The sequence below is a fragment of the Cetorhinus maximus genome, unplaced genomic scaffold (assembly GCF_964194155.1).
Source record: "Cetorhinus maximus unplaced genomic scaffold, sCetMax3.hap1.1 HAP1_SCAFFOLD_882, whole genome shotgun sequence".
NCBI lineage: Eukaryota > Metazoa > Chordata > Chondrichthyes > Lamniformes > Cetorhinidae > Cetorhinus > Cetorhinus maximus.
The window spans coordinates 59,211-67,955 of record NW_027596824.1 but is presented as its reverse complement, the minus strand read 5'-3'; the positions used below and the strand labels follow the sequence as shown (position 1 = coordinate 67,955).

General features: G+C 50.3%; 1 pseudogene; it reads right to left on the bottom strand.

Moving 5' to 3' along the window:
* Positions 1 to 7,931: 7,931 nt before the first annotated feature.
* Positions 7,932 to 8,110, bottom strand: LOC144674994 (U2 spliceosomal RNA; annotated as a pseudogene).
* Between the last annotated feature and the right edge of the window lie 635 nt (positions 8,111 to 8,745).

Genomic DNA, 8,745 nt, shown 5'->3' with positions numbered 1-8,745 from the left:
CCCTCTTACTTTTCTTGTTCTTCACCGTCCGCCACTCCCCCTGCTGCTTTTCCACTGCTGCCTCCTCCTCCATTGATTCGCTGTCCTGAGGACTGGAAGGTTCAGGGGGTGGTGCTGTTGATTGGCTCTCTGTTGCCTCAATCTCTTTCTCCACCTTGTCTCTCTCTGTGTCCTCCTTTGTCCCGTTGAGCTCCCTGGGGGCCTTGGTGGTTGGAGTGACACGGAACATTTCTTCTGCTTCCCCGTGGTCGGCTTTGGCTGCCTGTGCGTAAGTACGGCAGCGTTTGGGGCAGGTCCTGTAGAGGTGACTTGCCTCGCCACACAGGTTGCAGCACTTGGCCTGTTTGCAGTCTTTTGTCTGGTGCCCTTCCTGTTTGCAGATCTTGCAGAGGGAGGCGCTGCAGTTGGCCGCCACATGACCAGCCTTGCCGCATGAGCGACAATGCTTGGGTTGCCCAGCGTAGACCAGGTAGCCACGGTTTCCCCCGATAGCGAAACTGGAAGGAGGGTGGAAAATGGCTCCCTTACCATCGGTCTTTAGCGTGACCTTAAACAGGCGTTTGCCTGTCCAGATCCCCAAGTCGTCTCGAATCTCGGTGCCGCTCCCCACCTTATCGAAGTACCTGGTGAGGAAGGTGACCACGTCGGCGACAGGGACGAAGGGGTTGTACACATGCACCATCACCTCACGTTCCCGTTGCAACGGCAGAGAAAAGTGCGGCTCCGCCGTCAGGATCTTCATCTCCGGCAGGTCTCTCTTCTCCTCGAACACCCTCAGGAGCCGGACGCAGTCTGCCACTTGCTTGAACGTGACGTCGAAATAACCACCTTTGCGGGAGTCGTGCAGGGTGAAGATCTCCGTAGCTTGGAAGCCGCACGCCTTCAACAGGATCCTCCTGGTGAAGAAGCCCCGATCCATAGGTGATCCTCCTTCGTCGCTGTGGTTCACCGTGACTCGGACGGTGATAGGTAACCCACGGTATGAATTCGGATTGCGATTGGTTTTCGCCCTTCCATCCCGACCTTGCCATGGCAGGACCATGGTGTCGCCCCTGCAACACTACACTTGATCTTAGCCAAAAGGCCGAGAAGCGATGCCGGCGCCGCCCTTGACTTCCCCGAGTGCCATCTGCCTTCCCTCCTTTAAAGCAGACTGACAGCGTTCAAAGACTTATGTATATATATATCTAAGCACTGACGGTTTCACTGTTGGCATATTTGTCCCGGGATTTCTAATTGGAAAAGTTGCCTTTGTTCTCTCTCTTTCAGTGAGACTGCATCAGAGTTATGTAGATCGGCAGTATTCCACCAATCAGATGGGAGAGGGTTGTGCCTATCCACATGGACGTCAGTGTCAGAGGCTGCTGTGGAAGAAGCTTTTGAAAGCAGTTGCGTGTCTTGCAGGGCGTGAGTGACAATGCAGCAAGCAAGTGTGCAGAGCTGCACACATAGAGTCCTAGATTGGTTAGAGCAGAAAAGGAGGCCATTCGGCCTGTCGTGTCTGTGCTAGCTCTTTGCAAGAGCAACTCCCCTAGTGCCACTCACCTGCCTTTTCCCCATAGCCCTGCAAATATTTTCTCTTCAGATAATTATCCGATTCTCTTTTGAAAGCCACTCTTGAAAGTGCCCCCAGCACACTCTCAGGCAGTGCATTGCAGATTCTAACCACTCGCTGCGCAAGAAGGTTTCTCCTCATGTCGCCTTAGTTCTTTTGCCATTCACTTTAAATGGGGGTCCTCCATGTTGTGTTTTCCACCTTACGCAAACACACCGACGACACAAAGAGGATCGCTAACTCAATTCTTTGATTTGAAGAGATGAAATATATACAACAATATCTAGGTCTCTAGGACAGCTCCTATCATCGGCCCGAGAATTATACATGAGTATATACACGTCACACCCTGCCTGGCGATGCACAGCAATTTTAGATACGCTCTTTAAAGGTATACCACAACAACTCCAAGCTGTACCCTTAAATAATAAGAACTATTTACATTACAACAAATTGCTCTTCTGTGTTTGAACCTACAATTGTACAAAGTGATCACCTTATGAGTCCCTGGGACGGAATGGTGGTTCGTTGATACTGTGAAGTTGGTTTGAGATTGCCGTACGTTCTCACAATTCTGGTTGTCTGTAGGAGTCTTGCGCTGGGATCGTGTCTTAGATCGCGTTCTGCTTGCGATGGGGTTACTTGGTGTTTCTTGTTCTGGTACTTCCCTGATTCGCCATCGGTTTCTTCACAATGGGTGCTCGTACTTGATCTGATCATGGTTCTGGACAGATGCTGCTGATTTCTGCCGGATTTCATGTTCCATCGGTTGGGTGTTGTAGTCATACCTTTTGTCCAATGATGACTGGGAAGGGTTGTTCGCACTGTAATTCTGCTGGTGAAGGAGTGGTTGCACTGAGCGCTGTCGCTCTAAGGTGTAGCATTGTGACAGGCCGTCACAAGCCTTGTTTACTTTGCTGACATTTCATAAGTAAGCACTTTACAGTATATACATTCCGCCATGCTATTGGACCTGGGGCAGTGTGGTGATGCGGTAGTACGGTCAACTCCCCACTTTTCACACATCGGTGCGCAGACCGATCAACACCTGCGACCACTTCGAACCGGCCTCGGGTGCCAAGGGTAAACCGTGGCAAGAGCGAGGCCGTGCCCTTTGGGAACTGAACTAAGCTTTGTCCCTTTCACCAGCAGGTCAGACTGCCTGAAGCTGCTGGGGATATGGTTCGGAGGGACCAGGGAATGCGTTAGAAACTGGAAGGAGCGAGTAGCCATGGTGAGAAAAGAACTGGGCTTGTGGGAGCAAAGCTCCCTCTCCATTGCGGGTAAGAACCTGCTCATCAGGCGTGAGGCACTCTCAGTGTTGTACATGGCGCAGGTCTGGCCCATTCCTCACTCCTGCGCTGTGGCGATCACGCGAGCCAACTTCCGCTTTGTCTGGAGGTCAAAAGTGGACCATGTTTGCAGGGACATGATGTAAAAAACCTCTGGATGAAGGGGGAGAAAACATGCCCAACATCACCCTCATCCTGATGGCCACCTTTGTGTATGGCTGTATCAAGCTGTGTGTAGACCCAAACACCAAGCGTCACTACGTGCTGAGGTTCTACCTGTCCCTGGTGTTGCGAAGGATGGGTCTGGTCACGCTGCCACGGAAAGCTCCAAGTGCCATATCACCTGTCCCGTGTGGAAAAATTATGCAGAGGAACCGCAAGTCCATCAGGCAGTGGTTAGCACGTATCACCCTAGAGGCCCTGCGGGAAAAGGAGATGGTGGATCCCGTCGGATGGTTCGCCGAACAGACTGTCAGGGTCATTTGGCAGAATGCCTCATCACCAGAACCTTCCAACAAGCACAAAGACGTAGCTTGGCTGGTGGTGAGAAAGGACCTTGCCGTCAGGTCCTTCCTACACGCCAGGAGCCTCACCCCCTCTGCACGTTGCCCTCGAGGTGGCTGTGGTGGGGAAGAGACCGTTGCCCACCTCCTTGTGGAATCTGCCTTTGCAGAAAAGGTCTGAAGAGAGTGGCCGTGGTTCTTGTCGAGGTTCATCCCGAGCAGTTCCGTGACACAGGTCCGGACACTGTGCTCTACGGGCTGTTCCCAGGGACACACGCCGAGACAAGCATCAACTGCAGCCGGAGGATCAACTCGGTGAAAGACGCTCTTTGGCTGCCTGAAACTTCTTGGTCTTCCATTGCAAAGAGTTGGCACATTCCAAGGTCCAGGACTACGTGCTGAGGGACGCACTAAAGTTTGGGGCAGAGGCGCAATGGGGAAAGGTGGCTGTCTACGACCTTTCAGCCATAGTGCACCAAGGGGCTGGGATTTGCATAGGCTCCTCGGGCTGTAAGACACACGGTGAATGTTTCCAGTGAATACTACATGTATCACTTTTGCCTTGAAGCACCTCAGAGTGAAACATGATCTATGTAGGCAACTTAAATACCATTGCACTGTCTGACTGTCTGTTATGACCATTTTGAAATGTCTGCAATGTTCCTTCCTGCAATGGTTGCGCTAGATGTGTCGTGTAACTGGCAGGTAATGGGAAATTTCGAGAAACGGTCAGTCACAAGGGAGAACACGTGACAGGCATGAGAGACAATCCACGAGTCTTTGTAGCTGAGTTTCCGTGTGAGCAACTAGCTCACAGCGCAGAGGAGTTCTTCGATCGAGGCCTGCTGTATTTTTGTCTTTGCTTTCAGTTTGGGCAGTCAAAGAACAAAGAACAAAAAAAACGTACAGCACAGGAACATGTATTTCGGCCCTCCAAGCCTGCGCCGATCAGTCTGTGGAGCTTGCCGGCTGACCTGGCATGCAGCTAAACTCCTTCCACATCTACAGGGAAGGCAAAGTCAGGAGCGTTTCTCTCAGAGCGTAGTGAGTCTTTGGAACTCTCTTCCTCAAAAGGTGGTGGAAACAGGGTCTTTGAATATTTTCAAGACAGAGCTGGATAGATTAACAAGGCGGGGTGGAAGGTTATCGGTGGTAGGCAGGAATGTGGGGTTGAGGTTGCAATCAGATCAGCCATGATCTTCTGAATAGTGGAGCAGGCTCTTGGGGCCCAGTGGCCTACTCCTGCTCCTAAGTTGTATGTTCGTACATGTAGGGGCATTAGTTTTTACTGATTCCAGTACTTCTCCTGCACTGAACCTGGAGAGTACTACGTCAGCTGCTGTTGAGTTGTTTCCTGATGCCCTGCTTTCTTTTGTACGAGCTGTCTAGCATCCTCGTTATGGGCTTCCTTTGCTTGGCATTGGGCCTTCTTTTGGGCTGACTGTTGGTCTATTTCCTTTACGGGATGTCAGCATGACATCACCAGAAGGGAAATGTGTCATGTTATGAAGTCACAGTAAATAGGTCCAATGCATTATATCATTATAATAACACAAGATGATGATCAGCAGTGAGAAGACAGGTGGCAGCAAGGATAAGTACAGGTACGACACAGTGAACAGCCTTAGATCCTGTTAAAATGTTGAAAATGTTTCTCCCCTTCTCAAAGATTATTTCCTTCAAAATTTTAGAAATCTTTCAGCTTCAACCAGAAGTCACATACAAGCCAAACAACAAAACCACCTGCGTGCACAGCACAGCACACCATCTGCCAGCCTGCAATGATGTCGGCTCTCTTTTAATCACCTTTTCACCTCCAATCAGTCCTATTCAGCAGGCAAGCAAAGGAGCGCAGAAAATACATCTGCACGGCTGCTTCTAACTTCTAGAAAGGGAACAGCCTTATCCTAGGAAAGTGAAAAATATCTATACTGTCACAAAGTGATGCACTTGAACTGCAAAACACCACGCTTACCTGAGCTTGTGTCACAGTTTTTGCTGTCTACCTCAGCCAGTATTTTTCTGTATTCTCAGTCGTCCATCCTGGCTTCTTGCTTTCTCTGCAGCTTTCAGATGCCTCCCCTTGGCCGGCCTCAGTGCTCAGTGACAGATCAGCGCTCGCTATTATTTGTCCTCAGTGGTAACTGCTAGGGGAGAAATGCTTGACTTTTTCAATCACCTTTTACCTCAGTAAAATCCAAGTAGAACCTAAAGTGGCAATGCTTCTCCCTCTCAGCACCCAACATGTCTTGCCTTTTCTTCAGGTTGGCTTTGAGTAAGCACAACAGTTGCTGCCTGGCTGCCATTAGAGACAGTTTTCAAGTACAGAGACAAGGGGCAGCCCCATGACCCCTCCCCCGACTCCTGCACAATATGCAAATATAGCACATTGTCTGAGTGCAATTTGGGAGCTGAAGATGGTTTCACAGTGGGATACAAGATATGAGGAGAGGTCACAGTCAACGTTTCCTCACAGACACACCGCCACATAAGCCCCTTTAAATTTGCGCGGCTGTGCAAAAAATTTAATGGGCCCGCACACTTAAACAAATCGGTCACGCACTGTAATGACTCGCCTCATTCAGTTCAACAGAAATTAGGATCATGTTTTTAACCTGTGCCCTCGTTTTAAAATATTTTGTGTTCCATATTTACTTTCTCAATTTGTTATTAACTTACTTTACACTGCTTTATATCCTATCTTGTCGCAGATGTGGATCAGTCTGCGCACCGACAGCGGATCCGACCAGAAGACGGCGACGTCGTCCATGTACAGGGAGGCTTTTACCTGAATGCCTCCACTGCCTGGGATCGTCACTCCTCTTATGCCCGGATCCTTCCTGATGGACTCGGCAAAGGGTTCTATGCAACACACGAAAAGAACAGGCGAGAGAGGACAGCCCTGCCTGACTCCAGATTTAATCGGAAAGCTATCTGTTTCCCACCCGTTGATTGAGACTGCGCTACTGATGTTAGTGTAGAGCAGTTGGATCCAATTTCGAATTCCCTCCCCAAACCCCATTTTGGAGCGCACATCTACCATGTAGGTGTGGGATATTCTGTCAAAGGCCTACTCCTGATCCAAGCTGATGAGGCAGGTATCCACCCCCCTGTCCTGTACATAGGCAATCGTATCCCTGAGCAGCGCCAGGCTGTCAGAGATCTTCCTGCCTGGCACAGAGCAGGTCTGGTCAGGGTGAATCACCAATTCCAGAGCGGATTTGACCCGGTTGGTGATGACCTTGGACAGAATCTTATAGTCCACATTCAACAGTGAAATGGGTCGCCAATTTCTAATTTCCTCCCTTTCCCCTTTGTGCTTGTAGATGAGGGTGATGATGCCTTTCCTCATGGATTCTGACATACTACCGGCCAGGAGCATACTCTCGTACACTCCTAGCAGGTCTGGCCCGATCAAGTCCCACAGAGCCGAATACAACTCCGTCGGCAAGCCGTCGCTTCCGGGGGTTTTACTCTTCTCCAAGGACTCGAGGGCCTTAGTCAGTTCGTCAGGAGTTAGCGGTTTGTCCAGGCTCTCCCGCGTACTGTGGTCTAAGACCTCCGTGATAGAGGACAGGAAGGACTGGGAGGCCGTGCTGTCCGTGGGCTTCACGTCATACAATCCGGCATAAAAGGATTTGCTGATCCTCAGAATGTCGGACCGTGATGACTTTACTGAGCCGTCTTCTTCCTTCAGGCTGCTGATCACAGAGCGCTCTCTGTGTACCTTTTGGAAGAAGAAACGTGAGCACGTCTCATCCTGCTCCATGGAGCGGACTCTGGAACGGAAGATGATCTTGGAGGCCTCCGAGGCAAAGTGCGAGGCTTGCTGGCCCTTCACCTCTTGGAGCTCCTCCTTGACATCGACCCCCATCGACTGCAGCCGGAGCAGATTCTGCATCTTTTCCTGGAGTCGGGACATTTCCCTCTGTTCCTTTCTAGCTTTCTGGGTGCCTTTGAGGATGAAAAACCTCTTGATGTTTACCTTGATCGCTTCCCACCAGTGTGTCAGGGACTCAAAGAGGGGTTTCACGGTTCTCCAACCTTTGTAATCCCTCTTGAGCTCCTCAATGTTCTCTGGGGTCAGCAGTTGCACATTTAGCTTCCATGCCCCCCTGCCCACCCTCAGGTCCTTCTCCAAGTGGCAGTCCGCCAGTAGGAGGCAGTGGTCAGAGAAGAACACCGGCTTGACCTCGGTGGATCTGACTGTGAATGCACGGGACACAAACAGGAAGTCTATCCTGGAACGAATGGACCCGTCTGGCCGCGACCAGGTGTATCTACGCTGCGCTCGGTCTGCAGGGTTGCTGAAGACGTCGTGCAGCTTGGCATCCTTAACTGTTTCCATCAGGGATCTGGACGTAGCGTCCAATCTGCTGCCGGCCCTGCCAGCGAGTGTTGGGTGAGAGTGCGTGTTTTTTGTGTGTAGCTGCTGCGGGTGAGTGAGTGAGTGAGAGAGAGAGAGAGAGAGAGAGAGAGAAAGAAAGAAAGTTGGATTTTGGAACATGTACATGTTGAGAAGTAAAGAAAGCAGATGTTTGTAAGAAAACTATTTTTAGCATTGAAAATCCCCTGGAAAGGGGAGGGTGCACCGTTCCCAGAGATACTGCAATACCGGGTCGATGTGTGGAGTGGACGGAGCAAGCCCCTATTCCATCTCCCTGCTCCAAAAATCAATTTAATATATGGTCCCCAGATAAGGGACGTATCAGATATTAAACTGATAAGAACAGATTTTTTTTTTTTTTTTGTAAAAATATACTTTATTCATAAAATATCTTCAATCACATTCCACACCATTTCAAAAACAACCTTACAAGGGTACAATCCAGGGTTAAACTTTTACAAAATGTATCACCAGGTGCATTAGTACAAACAATATTACAATCATTTACAGCCTTTCATTTTGATCTGTACAGCCCGAGGGGCTCTAAACAGTTCCCAGTCTCTCGGTGCGCTGTGGTAGAAAGGTCTTAGACAGCGACCCTTCCCCATTGCGCCTTTGCGGCAGCTGCCCCAAGCTTTAGTGCGTCCCTCAGCACGTAGTCCTGGACTTTGGATTGTGCCAGTCCGCAACAATCGGTCGGGGACAACTCTTTGTGCTGGAAGACCAACAAGTTTCGGGCAGACCAAAGCGCCTCTTTCACCGAGTTGATGATCCTCCAGCTGCAGTCGATGTTTGTCTCGGTGTGTGTCCCTGGGAACAGCCCGTAGAGCACAGAGTCCTGTGTCACAGAACTGCTCGAGATGAACCTCGACAGCAACCACTGCATCTCTCTCCAGACTTTCTTTGCAAAGGCACAATCCACAAGGAGGTGGACAACGGTCTCTTCCCCACCACAGCCACCTCGAGGGCAACGTGCAGAGGGGGTGAGCTTCCTGGCGTGTAGGAAGG